Here is an 18189-nt window from a genome sequence, read left to right on the forward strand (position 1 = left end):
TTTCTCATATCCATATTTGATGTTTTTCTTTACCACAACTTGCCTTTGTCATGAAACCTTGTGTCACTTGATAAAGATCGATGGTTACATATTGGTGGTCATGTGTAGCGGTCAATGCTGAACTACTGGCAATGCATAACCAGCACTGTGGAAACACTGGTTAAAGCAGTGAGCACACCATCAAGACTGCTTGTTGTTCTGATCTTTGACTTCCGGGAAGCCTGACTTCTGTTCTGTACACTTTGCATCCTATTTTAAGTGATTTATTTTATTCTGGATTATTGCTCATTTACTCCTAAAGGGAAAGCTTTGTGGAGTCCCTTACCTTTTGTGTTCTGACCCCCCTCAGATGCCCAGTACACAGAGACTGCACTTAGTAGGAACTTAATAAATATTTATTGTCTAATAGAAAGAATACATGTATACATCTCATGTAGAGAGCCAACTTAATAGGAGCATAATAAATATATATTGTTCAACCAAATGAATGCATACAGTAATGATTTGTGGCTCAAAGCTTCTAACTCACCAACCAATCAGGAATAAAGTTGTTTGATTGCAAAGAGGCTCCTGGGCATCTCTTTTTCATAAATCAATACTGTTTGTACAGACCCAAAGCAAAATGCTTACTCCCCTTCATATATTTCAGCCCATGTCACAGTATGTTTTTGATGGTATAATTATTTTCTGCTAGGCAACAACAGGCCTCATGAAAAATGGGCAGCCCTTACCAACAGGAATGCACAAAGATAATCATGTATTTATTAGTGGACCTCCAGCAGCAGAGGGTGGCGGGCAGTGACCCATACCCCTGAGTACAACAGTGAGGCCCCATGTGCAAGAACAACAGTGCCCAGGGACACTGAGCAAACAAGGACCTGGCTCTGGTCTGAGACACTGATTGAGTTTTTCTTCTTCTTGTACCTAGGACAGTGAGAGAAATTTCATTCTTCCCTCTCTATCAATCACTTTATCTTCTCTCTCCCAGAAGCTTGGGGATAGAAAATGGCAGTATCTAAAGGTAATATATTTATTTTGCATTTTCTCTGAAAAAGATGCCATCTTAGTATTGCTGTGGATTTGCTCTAAGAGGAGGAGTGCAGTGGGGGCAAGAGACACAGAGTCACCAGACAGACCCTGGAGTCGGGTGAAAGCCAGAGGCAAGCAGCCCACAGACTCATTTATTTCAGTTGGTACAGCACCTTAAATAGCCGAGGCAGCTAATCTGGTCAAGGGGTGGTTTATGCCCTAACCAATCACTGCCTGTTGCCAGGCAGGCTCCTTTGCCAGGTGGGTTTTGAAGCCATTCCTGAGTAACTGACACTCCTTTGCCAGAGGCCATGTTGGCAAGGCCATCTTGTTCCACCACATTTCCCCCTTTTCACTTATTTTTGAGCAAAGGGAGGCATGATTCTTGGCAATACCATTGTTGACCCCATTTCCATGTGGTCTCCGTATGCACTGTGCCTGTCTTAGGCTGTCCCCCAGGGGATCTTACCCATTGTTGACTAACCAGTGCTCAAAATGGGAGACCACAGGAGTGCTTGCTTAGATGGGGATAGCAATGAGGAACAATGGTAATCAGAAATGGTTTGACCACACACAGGCTGTGGGCCATTTGAGAGGCTGACCAGAGCTAAGTGGGATATAAAACAGTGGCTGATGTGGCTATGGGCAGTTCCTCAGGGTAGGATGATAAGAGCAGGTGTGTCCACTAACAAGGCAGACTCTCAGTCTTGTTCAGCTGGTTCTGGTTGTGTTGTACCTGAGCAAACTCCACACATTGATAACATTTGATGGTCCTTTATTTGCTGGCGGTGGAGAGTGGGCTCATGCCCTAAAGAACTCTTGACCCTGAAGCCTAAAGCAACAGGGTTTATAAAGGCAAAAACCACAAAATCAGGAGGGGAATTCATGGTTGCTAGGAACAGGGGGGAATACATAGTTACCGGTCAAGTCAGTCAAGCTGACCTAAAACCTATGCGAAACTAGTATCAATTATAATCTTGACAATACCAGTTACAATCTTATAATCCTGACATTAATCCAGGTATTGGTTTTAATTATATGTAGGACATAGACAAATTACATTTTTATCATTAACCCAGGTGCAACCTTTCTACTTTTAAGCTTGAACAATTATGCTAGGGGATTTCTATGCTCTTCCAAGTGTGATGTAGTGGACTGCTATTTTTCTACTGTTTTAGATCATAGTTTCAGACCAGAGTCTCACAGTGGTGGCGGTGGAGGTGCTTTCCCAGAGTGGAGTCTCAAGTGCTCCAAAACGGAATCCCTACTGTCAAGGTGCTACTTCAGTTGGCTGTCAGTTGCAGGCTTGATATTTCTGGCTGGTACCCAAATGGGTTGTCCCACACTCTCTGGAAAGACACAAGCATACCCTTAGCCCATGGTTAGCAGAAGCCTTTCTATGGGTGTTGGAATCCACAGTTGGAATTCTGCATCCACTCCTACATTTATGGGGTGCTCAGGGACTGCCACAAATGTGGGGATCTTCACTGGGTGATGATGATGGGATGACCTCACATGGGTTATTGCCTCAAGGTCATCTAAGTTCATCCCATGGATATTTTGGGGGGGGTGGCTGACTAGGCATTGCTACATTATCTGTTGTCATGTCATTTTCACGGTCAGAGCTCTCTCTCTCCCTAAGTCATTGACTGTTGCCTGTGAGGCGGCAGCCTGGAGTGTCAGGCTCTTATCACTCACAGATTCATCATGTTTGGTAATCTGCATGTGCTTCTGAGAGAAGGGTATCTTCCCCACATTTGAGCGCTTAAGAGCAGTGTACCACACTAACTCTACCCAAATGAAATACACCCACAGCACTGCTGCCATTGCAAAGCAAATTCCTAGCACTTCAGAGGCTGATGGCATTATGCATGGGGTTCTTTACTTTAGATGAACACACAGTGGTGTATCAGATCAAATGTATGCCCTGTGCTTAGTGGACATTGATTCATTAGGTCAAGGCCATATACCCACACAGTGTCTCCGGAGCATCACCTCTCTGGAATGAGAGAAAATGATTTGGTTCCAAATTGGGATAATCAGTCCCATATGTGAATTTGCTGGGTGAACCAAAAGTGAAAGGAGGAGCTGAGAAGCGGTGTACACTTCTGGGTGGTGTGTGCCTAGCCTGGGATCACTTAGACCGAGGACAAGGACAAGGAAAGGGATGTAGGAGGGGGTTCTGTGCTCACCCTCAGAGAACTGAACAGCACACAAAACACTGAAGGGCCTACTTGCTGAAATCAAGGGGGGACCTCACCGAGTCTGACATGCTGTCTCTCTCAGTCACATTGGGTGTCAGATGTTGAGGTTGATTTGTTCTGTGAGGAGGAACACAGTGGGGGCAAGAGGCATGGAATCACCACACACACCCCAGGAGTCAGGTGAAAGCAGGCCAGAGGCAAGCAGCCACAGATTCACTTATTTCAGTTGGTAGAGCTGCTTAAATAGCTGAGGCAGTCAATCTGGTCAAGGGGTGGTTTATGCCCTAACCAATCATTGCCTGTTGCCAGGCAGGCTCCTTTGCCAGTTGGGTTCTGAAGCCATTCCTGAGTAACTGATGCTCACTTGCCAGTGGCCATCTTGGCATAGCCTTCTCATTCCACTACACCTTAGGAACCCATGACATATTTTAGCAAAAATAAACAGCAAACCTTCTAAATCACTGGTATCAGTCCTTCAGAGGGGATTTCACTTAGACTAGAGAGCCATAGAGAAAAAACTTTGAATCCATTTTTTCTTTAAATAAAAATCCTGTTTAACAGCATTGTGAATATTCATGCTTTCAACTTACTTCCAAATAAAAACAAGAGATGCAAAATGAAAGAAGAAAAGAAGTAAAAGGAGTCTGCTCAGCTGTACAAAGGTTTGAAGGACAAGATTCTATGTTTTAAAGCATTATAAGACTTATGAATCTGTTAAAAAATAAAAAAATAATCAGAACTTAAAAGGTATGTGCATCTACAGCAGAGCTGCCAACATCTGAGACACTACTGTACTCACTTGGTAATTTTTGCTACATCCAAAAGCATTTATCTCATTATCTATGTAATATTTTTTGTAAACTGAATTTTGTCCAACTCCCTGTTTAAGAAACATGGTGTCTCTTCCCATGTACGACATCTAGAGTTTGCTAAGCTAACTACATTTTTTCCTTACACACAGTAAAACATCAGCATCACTAAATAAAACCAGGGTCCAGCAGTGACTAGAATTTGGCACACGTCCAGTGGCACATGTGCTTTGCCTGTGGAAAGAGTCATCCGCCCAACACAGGGCATTTAATTGGTCTCTCATCTACATGTGACACAGTAGGCACTGATGGCCAACCTCTCTCAACAGAGGGGCTGGAGCCTAAGCAGTGAGAAGTGGTGTCCCTGGTCTCAAAGGGGTATTCTTTGGAGCAACTCCAAAGACACAAGCAGATGGTCTCGTTCTATCATGTATTTTTCACTTCAAAAACTCAGACTTCTGCAAGCTCTGTGCTGTGCCAATATGGTAGATAGCTGCCACACATGAGTATTCAAAATTGATTAAAATCAAACAACAGTTAAAATTTAGTCCCTCCATGCCACCAGCCCTGCTCTGAGGTCTTGGGGATAGCCTGTGGCAAGGGGTCTGGATTGGGGACATCACAGACAGGGCTGGTGTCACCTGACCCCAAGTACATGGGCACTCCCTCACACTGCATTCCTCAGCTACTCTCAGGAATTGCAACTTGCAGAGCCCCATGGCCTGTCTAGCAGACTGGGACCCCCAGGTCCTCCACAGACACATGGGTATCTCACTGAACTGTGCTGACTTCTAGTTTCCAGGAAGTCACCTGCTTTCTGCTCCTGTGCATTGAAGACACTTGCTCCCCTGGCAAACAGTATTCACACAGAACCTTTAGTCACTTCACCAGGAAGCAGCCTCACTCACCTTAATCAATGCACAGTTAAGAAGACACCTGTGGGCCAGTGCCATGTCTCACTTGGCTAATCCTCTGCCTGTGGCAATGGTACTCCAGGTTCTAGTCCTGGTTGAGGTGCTGGATTCTGTCCCGGTTGCCCCTCTTCCAGTCCAGCTCTCTGCAGTGGAGGATGGCCCCATTTCTTGGGCCCTGCACCCACATGGGAGACCAGGAAGAAGCACCTGGCTCCTGGCTTAGGATTGGCACAGTATGCCAGCCGTGACAGCCATTTGGGTGGTGAACCAACGGAAGGAATATTTTTCTCTGTCTCTCTCTCTCTCACTGACTAACTCTGCCTGTCCAAAAGAAAAAAAAAAAGACACCTGCGACAGAATCACTGCTATTTTGAGCAACAGGACTATTTACAGCATTATTATTTTGTACTCTGATGGGTGACACTGTTGATGATGTAACACACACACAACAGAGCCCTGAAAAGACTGCATCTTTGGGCCAGCACCATGGCTCAACAGGCTAATCCTCCACCTAGCAGCACCAGCACACTGGGTTCTAGTCCCAGTTGGGGCGCTGGATTCTGTCCCGGCTGCCCCTCATCCAGGCCAGCTCTCTGCTATGCCCTGGGAGTGCAGTGGAGGATGGCCCAAGTGCTTGGGCCCTGCACCCCATGGGAGACCAGGATAAGCACCTGGCTCCTGCCTTTGGAACAGCACAGTGGTGCGCTGGCCACAGCGCTCCAGCTGCAGTGGCCATTGGAGGGTGAACCAATGGCAAAGGAAGACCTTTCTCTCTCTCTCTCTCTCTCTCTCTCTCTCTCTCTCTCTCTCTCACTGTCCACTCTGCCTGTCAAAAATTAAAAAAAAAAAGAAAAAGAAAAATTTTTAAAAAAGACTGCATCTTCACACATTACTTATTGGCAAATGATTATTATTTCCACATAATGGAATCCTGATAGCATCAAACAAGCCACAGTTTCAAGTTGGCCTCCATCCAAATGGAAAGGCATCCTAACAGGCTGTAAGAGGACCCACAACAGAGACTAAGAAACTATCTGGGCTATTCATCTCTAATGCTGGAGCAAGAAAACACGATTAACTTAATGAATTTGAAGACTCATGCACTGAGATACTACAGGAGGGGTTGTAAACAAGGATGCCTCCTGGTGCAGGAGGTGATGAGACAGGCTCCCTGGGCTCCTCTGCACCATGCAGCTGAGTGGCAGGGCTAGGACAGATGGAGGCACTAAGACACCAAAGCAGCCCCTGTTGGCTCCAAACTCTTCCATCATAAAAAGGGGCTCTGTTTTCAGAGAAAGTAGAAAAGAAGCGTCCTTAATAAAATGTCTTGTTTTCAAATCCTACACAGGTCCAAAGCAGTACTCCTTGATCTCATGCACTGAGCCATGGTTTTAAGGACTGCAGAAGGAAGGCATGGCAGGGAGTATGAGTCCATGTTCAGATTACTCCTGTGGTAGATTCCTAAAGTGGCCCATTGCCCTGGCCTGGGTCCAGGCTCTCTTAGCAATGTGACTTTGAAGCCCCTGCTCTTAGAAACAGGATCTCCTTCTTCATTTCTTGCATGTCAGTCAGCCCTGGGGTCCATCTGGACAAGAGAGGGTGACAAAGCAGTGCTGTCCTAATCCTACTCAAGCTCCTTAGAACATGAGGCACACAAGCCTCACGGCTCAGTCATCCCAGCTGACCGGCACTGGCTCAGTCTCCCTGGCCAACATCAGAAGAACCACCCAGCAGAACACAGCACCAATTACAGACTCACTGACTTACAAGCCAGTGAAAGAGACACTGTGCTAAGCCACTGATTTTCAAAGTGGTTTCTTGTACCAAAAACTCCATAACAGGGCCCAGAGTTGTGGCACAGCGGGTTAAGCCACTGCCTGTGATGTCTACATCCTGTATCAGAGCACAGGTTTAATCACAGCTGCTCCCCATAATGAGTCTGGGAAAGTGGCAGGTGATGACCCAAGTACTTGGTTATCTGCCATCTGGGCGACCTGGATGGAGTTCCAGGCTCCTGGTTTCTGCCTGGGCCAGCCCCAATCAGTGCAGCTATTTGAGGAGTGAACCAGAAGACAGAAGTTCACTTGCATGTTCTCTCTCTCTCTCTCTCTCTCTCTCTCTCCCTGCCTTTCAAAATAATTAATTAATTAATTAATTTTAAAATAAGAAAATAAGTCTAGGGGACCAGTGATGGAAAACACCAAATACTCTGCTCACTGCCCAAAGATTACGATAGGCTGGAGCGTGGCCAAGCTCAGTCAGAAGCCTCTTCCAGGGGAGTCTGGCCTCTGAACAAATGGAAACAGGCAGGAAAGACTGCAGAGTGGCAGGCTGCTGTCCCTGAAGCCCCAAGCAGCTCTGGCCCCTCTTCCCTTTCCTCCCCAATACTGTTCACGTGACTCTCCTTTGCTTGGGTCTCCTGCTCCAGATGCTGTTATCTGTGGTCAACACCACACATGAGGGGACCTGGAGACACTTCTTCCAAGTCTTTGCTCTGTTCCTGCATGTCTGCACCCCCAGGGCCTGTGTCACACACACATGCATCTGCAGAACTATGTGTGAGAAACAGACATGCAGTCAGCTTCCAGAGGCACCTCAGGGAGGAATTAGCAGGCCTTGTAGTTTTACAATGGCTGTTCCCTCCCACATGGCTTCTTACCTGGGGGCTGCGTGAGGCTTGCAGTACCTGCATGAGCCAGGCCTTCTGAAGCATAGGCCTAATGAAATGGGAGATGCAAAGCAATCAAGAGCAAAGATGGCTTCAGAATCCATAAAGCTACAGGGCAAATCTATTTAAATTGCTGACCCATGCTGTTTGCTCTCATGGTCACCACTGAGGACCCTCAATAGATGCTTGCTCACCAGCTGATTAAATAAAGGAGATGGAGAAGCTTAAAGGAGATGGAGAAGCTTAGATACCTTTGGGAACATATGGGAATGGGCATCTGATGACCTGGAAAGGCTGGCTCCCTTAACTGTGGGACATCCAGCATCAGGAGCTCGACTTTCTCATTGAAGAGGGGTGCCCAGCTTCTGCTGGCCTGGGTACTCTTGAACCCCAACTGAGACCCAGCATTTGTCTGCAGCTCACTCTTCTGAGGGCTGAAAAATCTGCCTGTGGCCCTCCTGGCTGGGTCCCACACTTCTCAGTCGCAAGTCTCAGTCCCAGCAAACAAGGTCGACCTTAGAAAGATGGAGTAAGCCCTGCCTCAACTGCCACTGATCCTGGGCCTGATTTCTTCAGAATTGCTGAAGGTTCCACTCCAGTTACAGCACTGGGCACTGGAACTGTGCCCACCAGCACAAAACACCCACCAGCACAAAACAGGGCCACTGTAACACAGCTGAGCCAAGATGTGTGCTGGACCACCTACCAATCTCACAGTGAGAATACTATGTCCCTGAGCCAAGACACGTGCTGGACCACAACCAATCTCACAGTGAGAAGACGATGACCCTGAGCCAAGACACGTGCTAGACCACTGACCAGTCTCACAGTGAGAAGGCTAACCCTGAGCTGAGATGTGCTGGACCACTGACCAATCTCACAGCCTCATTCTGCTTCCTAACTCTTACAGTGTGAGGGAAAAAGACACAAGGAAAACAGCACTACAAAGCTGTCAGCAACTTTGAAAGTGACAGAGGTCAACCATCACACTTCCCTGAGGCTCAGCTGCTTTGGTGCTCAGCAAACAGGGGTGTGTGGTTGTGTCTGCAGACAGAACATTCTACACAAGTGTAAAATGCCCAGGTGGGGGCTTTTTATCACCACAGACTTCCTTATTGGCACCTCCTTCTTCACTCCAGCTTTTTGGCCAGTGCCAAACTGAGGGGGCAGGAAGTGGAGGTGCTCCCCTGGAGGCTGCCTAGGCACTCAGGGCAGCCCTTCCAGTCCCAGCCCAGGAAGCCCATCTAGGTGACAGATGCCAGCAAGGGCATGGGCAGCCCTGACAGCTGGAGCTGGAGTGTGTCTGCCTCAGCAGACATGCCCAGGGCCAAGGCATAGTGACTGGGATACGTCGACTCCAGCCTCGTAGCCCATGTGGATGGCAGAGAAAATAGCAGAGACCTGAGGACTCCACCTCAGGAGGCAGAACGGGGAAGAGAGGCCACCTGAGTTGCACAAATTGCACCTTGTGCTTTTAATCTGTTTCTTTGTTCAATTCCATGCCAGTGTACTCACTGCTGCACTGTTTAAACTATGTGGCCAAAATTACAACACTCAAGCGAGGAGAAAGTTACAGTGGTTTCTTAAAATGTAACACCATTTTTCCTTGACTTTCCCCATAGAAAAAAAGAAATTCATCCTTTTCCATAGCAACAGGGCTGCCACCTGCTTGTTTGGAGACTGTTCAAGAATGAAGTACTGAGTGTGAACACAGGGACCTTGGGATTCTGGATGGGGCTTCTCCAGATGCAGGAAACTTTTCATTATTTTAAGTCTTTTTTTACTTATTTGATGTTTGTGGAATGGGGAGAAGGAGGGAGGAGAAGTGAGGGGAAGGGAGGGATGGAGAGTGAGAGAGGGAAAATGCACACACATTCCATCTGCTGGTTCACTCAAGTGCCCACAAGAGCTAGTGCTGGTGTGTTGGGCCAGGCTGAAGCTCGGAGGCAGGAATTCAATCCAGTTCTCCCATGCAGATGCCAGGGATCCAACTGCCTGAGCCTGAGCCTCCAGCTGGTGTGGATTATCAGGAAGTTGGAATCATGAGCTGGAACCAGGAATGCAATCCATTTCTCCCATGAGGGTGGCAGGAATCCAAGTACCTGAGGTTCCAGCTGCTGCTTCCCAGGGTGTGCATTATCAGGAAGCTGGCATCAGGAGCTGGAGCTGGGAGTGGAACCCAGGCACTCCAATATGAAACAGGGGTGTCTCAACTGCTAGGTTAAATGCCTGTCCCTTTAACTTTTATGGATCATGCTCTTCACAGCTTCAATTCACCTCAACAGAGAGGAACCCACCATCATGGCCTTTAAGGCTCGGCACAACTTTCTAAGCATCTTCTTTTCAGTCCCCTGATCTCTGCATGACTGAGGAATGTAATTTCTTGAATGTGTAGGTGAACAGAGGGCCAGGCAGGTAGTGTGGGAGTGAACGGACCTGGGGCTCAGGGAGGAGTCTGTAAGCACCTGCTGCTCAGCTCCATCCAGGACGCCTCGCCAACAGAGCTGAGCACCTGTCTTACAAGTGTACCTACTGCTCAGCTCCATCCAGGATGTGTTACTAACAGAGCTGATCACCTGTCTTATGAGTGCACCTGCAGCTCAGCTCCTAGATGCCTCACCAACAGAGTTGAGCACCTGTCTTATGAGTGTACCTGCTGTTGAGCTCTATCCAGGATGCCTTTTGTGCATTATCAGGAGCCGAGTGCCTGTCTTAGGAGCACACCTGCTGCTCAGCTCCATCTAGGATGTGTTACCAACAGAGCTGAGCACCAGTCTTACAAGTTCACCAGCTGCTCAGCTCCTGGATTCCTCACCAATAGAGCTGAGCACCTGTCTTAGCACACCTGTTGCTCAGCTCCAGGACACCTCACCAACAGAGCTGCTGACTGGCATGGACAGACCCTGCATATTCAAGAGAAGCTGGGTGCCTGGCTTTCTACATGGAACATCTGGTTCATAAAAGGTGGCCTCAGTGATGCTGGGCATTTGTCCAGCTTTTCAGTCACCAGTGTCCTGGGGAAGGTTCCCACTGTCACTGTCCTCTTTGTAAGGCACAAGTCAGGTGCTCACTTTCTCAGCCACATCTGCTGCTAGTGTAAAGACACATGACCAGGTGTTAACCCATCAGATCCAGTCACCTGAGAGGCTGCCTCGGAATGGAGCAGATGGCATGAGAGCAGAGAAGTGGCCCTGGCAGCTATTGCTCAGGTGCCAGGGGCTGTAGCCCAGTGCCTTCTCTGGGGATGTCCCCACAGAGTATGCTGGGTACTGTTTCCCCATCCTGGCTGTTTCTCTCGAAGATTCTGCAGGCTCCTAACATCCTTGGCAAGATCCATGGTCTCTCTAACTTCACTGGAGCTGACTGTGCTGTAACTCACAACCACAGCTGAAAAAGCAACTAATCTGTCACACGCTTAGTCTCACAGGCATCACACAAGACACAGCGATGGGACCACCAAGCAGAAGTGTGGGAGTTGTGACTTCTGAGTCAGAGAACCTGGACAGAAGGGGAGGGAAAGTACCCAAGTGGCACTTCTTTCCATGGGCACACACTCAGAGGCATCTTAGATGATCCCTCAGCAGACTCCTCCCCCCTCGGGCTCTCATCCTCCAGAGAGAGACCCACAGGCTGGCATGTCATCTTGCAACCTGGGAACAGGGTAGGACCCCAGAGGTGCAGTCCCATGTGGCTATTCCCTGGGCTGCTATTTTGAAAAAGTATTTTAAAGTAAACACATTTTGGCAAAAAATGTTTTATTTCTAAATAACCTACTGTGTGACATTCTTATCACAAATAGACTAAGATGGACATAGACCAAAAGACTTTTTTTTAAATTTAAAGACTGTATGTATTCATTTGAGAGGTAGAGTTACAGACAAAGTGAAAGACAACAAGTTCTTCCATCCACTGGTTCATTTTCCAGATGGCTCAGCCAGAGCTAAGCCAATCAGAAGCCAGGAGCTTCCTCCTGGTCTCTCACATGGGTACAGAGAATCAAGCACTTGGGCCACTTTTTGCTGCCTTCCCAGGCCATAAGCAGAGACTGGATTGGAAGAGGAGCAGCTGAGACACAAACTGGTACCAATGTGGGATGCCGGCACCACAGGCAGAGGCTCAGCCCACCATGCCACAGTGTCATCCCCAAAAGCCTTTCTTAATTAATGAAAGATACTAGATAAATATGCAAAGCTTCAGGAGTCCAGGAACAATATAGAAAATAATCCAGCATTTAAAAGTAATTTTAAAATTTCACTTTGGTAAAAATAAATACTTAAATCTACAAACACACACTTTTCAGAATCCTGATACATCATGTTTTACAATATGCATTTTCACTGAACTTCCTAGACCACTTTTAAGCATGGGTTACTATCATTTTTGCACTAAAATAAAGTTGTTTTTTTTCTTTCAACTTTCTACAATCTTTGTGAAGTCCCTCATAAAAGCAATAAATTTCAGTAGGAAGAGAATAAATAAAAAACAAAATATGTATTTTGAAATGGTGAAAAGCTTCTCAAATTTAATGAAACATTTGAGGACCCCTTAATCAGCAGATACAAAACTACTACAGGCAAATAACAAACAGAAGGATTCCAAATACAAAGAAAAGACCTTGGACATTGTGAAAGAAACAACAGGCAACTGGGTCAGCTATATATGAATGATGGCTGACTTCTCCTCAGAAATTAGTGAAAGAAATCTTCACTACACTGAAAGAAAATATCCTTCCATCTTTTATTCTATATCTAGTGTAACTGTAAAATATGAGGTGAAAAAGGCAGATATTTTCGCTCACTGAGTTAAGCTGATTTTTTGGATGCTCACATCTCATATCAAAGTATCTAACCTTGAATGTGATTTAACTTCATATTAATGCACACCCAGGGAAGCGCCAGATGATGGATCAAGTAGCTTCTCCCTCTGATCCTTCAGAAATAAGGGACTGGACTTCTGAAGGTGTCAATGGATGCCCAGGCTTGAATGGTCATCAGTGTTTGGGTCTTTCAGAAATTTATAGTGACCAAAGCAGATGATCTGTCTGGAATTCTTTACAAGGAGATCCCCATGAGAGGTTACAGGCTAGTTACCATGAATATGAGAAAAATTAAATGGAAATAGGACTGCTGATAAAGGATAAGATGTGGTACTTCCACAGCCTCCTATCATTGCTGAAAACTTAGGAGAGATTGAAGCACCATCCCTCTAGGAAAACCTTAATATTGATATGTGTTTATGGGGTAACTGCATCTATTTTTGAGCCCACTTTCTATAAGATTTTTTTTTTGGACAGGCAGAGTGGACAGTGAGACAGAGAGATAGAGAGAAAGGTATTCCTTTGCCATTGGTTCACCCTCCAATGGCTGTTGCAGCCAGCGTGCTGTGGCCTGTGCACCGTGCTGATCCGAAGGCAGGAGCCAGGTGCTTATCCTGTTCTCCCATGGGGTGCAGGACCCAAGGAGTTGGGCCATCCTTCACTGCACTCCAGGGCCACAGCAGAGAGCTGGCCTGGAAGAGGGGCAACTGGGACAGAATCCAGTGCCCCAAGTCCACTTTCTAAATAACAATGCTCTAATTAAACAGGCATGCTTCCCCACCTCTCTTCCTTTATCTTGACATTTGCCCTTAGCATCAATGCCTTCCCCATCTCTCTCATCCTCATTCAAGTTCCTGCTACATATCTGATCCCAGAAGAACCTGCCCATTCTGGCACACCTCTTCAGGGCTACAGTGGTCTTCATTACATAAGCTTTGCAGGGTGCCAGCAAATCTATAAACCTTAGAATATCTGTGATTTCCCAATGTTTATTAAGGTTGGGTCTTTCATGTTCACTTTTTTTGTTTATTTATTTGAATGGCAGAGTTAAAGAGAGGCAGAGGCAGAGAGAAAGAGAGAGAGAGAGAGAGAGAGAGAGAAATCTTCTAATTGCTGGCTCACTCCCCAAATGGTCGCAACAGCTGGTGCTGGCCCAATCCAAAGCCAGGAGCCAGGAGCTTCTTCCAAATCTCCCACAAAGATGCAGGGGCGCAAGAACTTGGGCCATCTTCTACTGGTTTCTCAGGTTCATTTGCAGGGAGCTGGATTGGAAGTGGAGCACCTGGGACTGAAATCGTGTCCATGTGGGATGCCAGCACTGCAGCAGGCAGTTTTAACTGCTACAAAACAGTGCCAGCCCCTGATATTCACTTCTTATCCTTTGAGCTTTTTGATATTTATTGTTGGTTTTGTGACAGTTCCAAAATACTTGCTATTTATGTAATCCAGTGAAAAATATTCCTTTTAAATTATGTTTTAAAATTTAAAATTTTGCTAAGATTTTAAATAAATAAAAAAAACTTAATCACATAGTACTCCCACAATGAACATTTATATGTTAATAGGTATTTTCCAACATGTCTTTCATTTCCTTTGCTTTATATTGTTATAATTACCTACACTTTTATTGCGTCCTAGGTGGCACTCAGCACAAACATTTGACTGTTTTGTCACATCATTATCATAATTAAGAGCTGCATGATCAGGGCCACTATACCTTCTTATTTAGTTTGTGTAAAAACACAAAATGCCCCAGATATGCAGAGTAGGGTTTTTGAAAGGTTGCTTTCATCATGCTCATCAAAGTACACATCCTGCCTGGTGAGGACTCAACCTTCACAGTGGGGGTGGCATTTTTTGTTGCATGAAGATGCTGTCCACCTGTTGAGATATTTGCTTTTGAGTTGTCCAGGTGCAGGTGATTCCTTAGTGAAATTCCTCTTCTGAGAGATGGGGCTTTTTTCAGGTGAACAAAATGTGTCAGCCAGCAATAGACTAGTGTATAGATATCCCTCTAATGGGCATCCATGTGTGTTTATCAATTCTTTCTTAGGAAGAGAGATTAGCATTTCCAATGTGATGCTTTCTGGATTGTAAGTTATCTTGTAAATTTTCTTTCTGGAGTGAAACATTTTAAAAAAGAAAGTATGAAGGAACTATAAGATTGGATGATATATTGTGGAATATGAAAACTATTGGCAATCAATTCTGAATTATAAAAATCAAAAGATATTAATGTTCTCTAGGAGGACTGAACAGCTATGGTTTCCTCACTCACTTTTCAGGGCCTTTTGAGGAAAAGGGGTGCAAGGTGTTTGTCTTCAGTAATCCCCTCTAACTCTATTCCTGGTATCACAGAAGGAGTGAGTACAAGAAAGGGTTTTAAGGAAATGAGATTGAACAAGGACCTGTAATTTCTTGGTTGCAAAACAGGGAAATTTCATCCATAAGTGAGTTACATCACTTTTTTCATCACTTATTTAAATAAAAGTTGAGATAAAAAGAAAGCTAGGTTATCCTAGTGAAAGTAGTGGATAAAATCTCCCCTACCTCCAAGGGAACTCCCTAAGTAGAATGGGAGTAGTTCATCCAAATTTTGCTCCATGGTTTGCAGGAACCAAAAAATGGTTGCTGATAAAATTCAGAATTCTCAGTTAAATTAGGATTTCAAACAAATAACAATGTTTTGGCACAATTAATTTCCAAATATTTCAAAGAAGAATACAATAAAAGGCATTCATCATTTATCTGAAACTAAAATTTCCCAGTGTTTCCTGTATTTTTTAATTGCTACATCATGTGAGAATAAAAGAAATAATTTCCTTATAGTTAAATAAGTAAAACTTTCACAAAACAAGCAGATAAAAACTTGTCATTGGTGTCACTGTGTACTTACGTCCCATGTGGGATCTGTCCTTAATAGGTTGTCCAAGGTGAAGTAATGATATAGCTAGTACTGAAACAGTATTTTTATACTTTGTGGTTATGTGTGGGTGCAAACTGATGAAATCTTTTCTTAGTATATACTGAAGCAATCTTCTGTATATAAAGATAATTGAAAATGAAAAAAAAAAACCCTTGGTGTTAAATTGGAAATTACATAGAAAAGTAATCAATATTTTTTTTTAAAAATATCATGCAGGATCTCTGTCATTAATGTGATGTACACTGTGATTTAATGCTATATCTAGTACTCCAACAGTATTTTTTCACTTTGTGTTACTGTGTGAGGGTAAACTGCTGAAATCTTTATATATACTAAACTGTTTTTCTGTATATAAAGAGAATTGAAAATGAATCTTGATGGGAATGGAAGGGGAGAGTGAGTGGGAAGGGGGAGGGTTGTGGGTGGAGGGGAAGTTGTGTGTAGGGGGGAAGCCTTTGTAATCCATGAGCTGTACTTTGGAAATTTATGTTCATTAAATAAAAAAAAAAACTGTCATTGTGGGGGTGCTGTGTTGTGGCATAGCAGCTAAAGCTCCCATCTGAATGGCTGGCATCCCATTTGGGCAACAGTTCACATTGTCACTGCTCCATTTCCTGTCCAGTTCCCAGCTAATGGCCTGGGAAAAGCAGTGGGTAATTATTCAAGTGTTTGGGGACTTGATACTCATGTGGGAGACCCAGAAGAAGATCCTGGCTCCTAGCTTCTGCCTGGCTCAGTGCCAGACATTACAGTCAACTGTGGTGCAAACCAGTGGACAAAGATCTCTCTCTTCCTCTCTCTCTCTCTCTCTCTCAATCTGTGTGTGTGTGTGTGTGTGTATGTGGTGTCTCCCTCTCTGTATGTAACTCTTCCTTCCAAATAAATGAATTAATCTTCATAAGATATCTGTAACACTCAGGATCTGGGAGTTACTTCTACTACCTTCAGCAATAATATTGCTGTTCTTACCTGAGACCAAGCCTAAAACAAACCAAATCTTCTGTCTTAGTTTTATCAGGTGTGCCTTAAATTTCCTGTGTCCTGTGTCTGGATCTGTGTTTTCCATGAGAGGTGTAAAGGTGATGGGCTCCTATGCTAAGAAAATGCAGTGGCAGTAAGTCCTCTGCAAAAGTATAGATGATAAAGGCAAAATCCAGAGGGAAAATGATCCTCTTAGCTGAGAGGCCTGTAAAGTGCTCCTTCTGTGGGTCATTTGCTCCAGAAAATGTTTCCGGAAACAAATGTGTCTTGTTCACCTTGTAGGACACACACTTTTTTCAGGCTGAAGGAGGACAACTTTTATTAGCACCTACTGTGTGCCAAATTGTTCTGACATCTTTTTTGATAGTCTACCTCTGCCTGGGACCTATTTGGACACCGTGAGTTGGGTACCTAGGTACCCAACATAACCTGTGCCTACTCCCATCCTTGGGGATTATGTGTGCCCATGAATATGAACTCCTTCTGTGTACCAGACACAGAGCCATGCAAACACATGTGCTCTGTGAACATCTTTGTGTAACAGGTGCATATCTATGTGTACATGTTCAGGTGTGGGGATGCTTGTATGCCAAACACACATCCATGCAGGCCCATGTGCAGGTATGAGCACCTCCAGTGTGCCTGGTGTAAATTTTTGCATGCAGCTGTGTCTCTGTGTGAGTACCTTATAGGTATCTGGCACACATCCAGGAATGCACATATTCTCATTTGGATGTCTTTGTATAAAATGCACACATCTGTCTCTGCATGTTCAGGTTTGAGCACTTTTATGTAGTAGGCACACATCTGTTTACCCAATACTTTCACTCACAGCAGATTCCCAACATCATTCTCAGTGTGATACAACTACAATGCCAATTTTCTAGATAAGAAAAACCAGAGTGTTAGCCTAAGGTCCCTCAACTGTAGAGGGAGGAATCTAAACTCTAACTGTCCAACCACTTAAGACTTAATAGTTGAGCCCCAGTGTAGACTACCTCAGCATAGGCTACCCCACACACAATCACATAACTAATGAAATCCAACAATGCTTCAGAAAGATCATTCAACTAGACCAAGTGGGTATTATCCATGCTATGCAGGGATGGTTCAACATTTGCAAATGATAAATGTGATAATATCATATTCACAAACTGATGAACAAAAACATAGATTATCTCAACAGATACAGAGAAAGCATTTGATAAAATACAATACCCTTTCATGATAAAAATTTTTATAAAATTTTTATAAATTTTTTTCTTCAACAAAATCAAGGCAATTTATGACAAACTCATAGCCAACATCCTATTGAATGAGGAAAAGTTATAAGCATTCCCACTAAGTCCAAAACCAGACAAACATCATCATCCCTGTTCAATATAGTCCTGTATGTGTTAGCCAAGGCCATTAGACTATAAAAAGAAATCCAAACGACAGAAATTGAAAAAGAGGAAATAAAGTATCCCTATCTGCAGATAACATGATTGTACATAACAGAGATACAAAAGACTGTACTGAGAGACTACTAAAACTCATAAAAAGAGTTTCAAAAAGTGGCAGGATATAAAACTAACAAACAAAAAGAAATAGCCATTATATACACAAACAACGCATTGGCTGAGAAAGATTTTTTAAGATCAATTCCATTCACAATAGCTATAAGGAATTAAATACCTTGGAATAAGTTTATCCAAGGATGTGAAAGATTCTTACAATGAAAATTACAAAACACTAAACAAAGAAATAGAAGACACAAAAGTTGGAAAATGTTCAATTTTCACAGATTGGAAGAATTAATATCATCAAAATGTTCATACTACCAAAAGCAATTTACAGACT

The sequence above is a fragment of the Lepus europaeus genome, chromosome Y (assembly GCF_033115175.1).
Source record: "Lepus europaeus isolate LE1 chromosome Y, mLepTim1.pri, whole genome shotgun sequence".
Taxonomy (NCBI): Eukaryota; Metazoa; Chordata; class Mammalia; order Lagomorpha; family Leporidae; genus Lepus; species Lepus europaeus.